Here is a 476-nt window from a genome sequence, read left to right on the forward strand (position 1 = left end):
AAACATAAAATGAGATCGATGATGAAAGAAAATTATTTTTATTAAGTAATTTAGAAGTGAATGATTTATAAAGTTAAAATATTATGTATTAAAATCTGATTTGTTACGACATATCATTTGCTTTAACGGATGAAACTTACACTCACGAGTTTAGCACCTGATCACATGGGATGGTCAGCCTATGCTCAAACATGTGTCAGCCTATGCTCGACGTGGCGTTCATATTTGCCTTCCTTACATCACCAAATCAATATTGGACCATCCATGCTAAAAACACAACGTTCACAAGTAAGACTTTGTTTGGACTTGGTAATGTTACGTACAAGCAAACCCCACTAAGTTTGCTCATAGCAGCATGATATTTTATGCAGAAAAGCACTACTGGTTTTTCATGTTTTCAGAGAAACATGAGAGATTTTTTTAATTGTAGGAATTGGTATTTTCAGTTCACTTTAGTGGAGTCCCTAGATTTGTAT

The sequence above is a fragment of the Theobroma umbraticum genome, unplaced genomic scaffold, assembly GCF_002168275.2.
Source record: "Theobroma umbraticum cultivar Fairchild unplaced genomic scaffold, ASM216827v3 scaffold_81.0, whole genome shotgun sequence".
Classification (NCBI taxonomy): domain Eukaryota; kingdom Viridiplantae; phylum Streptophyta; class Magnoliopsida; order Malvales; family Malvaceae; genus Theobroma; species Theobroma umbraticum.